Genomic DNA, 498 nt, shown 5'->3' with positions numbered 1-498 from the left:
TAGGATTCGGTTGCACTGGCAAAGGGAGGCTGTTTACGTGGGAAGGTGGCAGGACTGGAGCAGGAGAGGATGACTGCAGTGGAGGAAGTCAAACCCGGGATGGGGTTTCCACTAGGAATGACAGAGCAGCGGGAGGGAGAGTAGCACTAGAGGAAATGGATGCTGGGGGCGAGCCAACATTGTCTTTGCGATAGGAGAGGGTGTCAGAGGAGGAGGAGCGAGGAGGCTGGAGAGACCCAATAACCAAATAAATGTAAGAGAAGGGAAGGGGAGCCGGGAGCGGCTGGATAACACCCACGGGAGGCTGGGAGCGAGGGCCGGCGGAGGGGGAAGACCTGGAGTGAGCACAGAGCAGGCCCGAGCAGCAGCAGGAGCCGGAGCAGCAGGAGCAGGTGAGGATGCGCCCCGGGCGGTGCGGGCCGTGCCGTGCCGAGCCCCCCGCGCCGCAGGGCCGCCGCAGGGCAGGGGCGCGGGGCGGGGGCTCCTCCCGCGCTGTCC

The 498-nt window shown here is 65.5% G+C and overlaps 1 protein-coding gene across 1 annotated transcript in view; it reads left to right on the top strand.

Annotated features, from left to right (window-relative positions):
* The first annotated feature begins 213 nt into the window (after positions 1–213).
* Positions 214–498, top strand: part of SPTBN1 (spectrin beta, non-erythrocytic 1) — a 116,709-nt gene continuing 116,424 nt past the window's right edge. Inside the window, exon 1 of the mRNA XM_042021064.1 lies at positions 214–392. The gene's annotated coding sequence lies outside the window, so the exon portion shown is untranslated. The remainder of the gene's footprint in view (positions 393–498) is intronic.

The sequence above is a fragment of the Corvus kubaryi genome, unplaced genomic scaffold (genome assembly GCF_017639235.1).
Source record: "Corvus kubaryi isolate FWS band 111438036 unplaced genomic scaffold, C.kubaryi_AGA036_p1.0 37103, whole genome shotgun sequence".
Lineage (NCBI taxonomy): Eukaryota > Metazoa > Chordata > Aves > Passeriformes > Corvidae > Corvus > Corvus kubaryi.
This window is presented reverse-complemented; position numbering and strand designations above follow the sequence as displayed.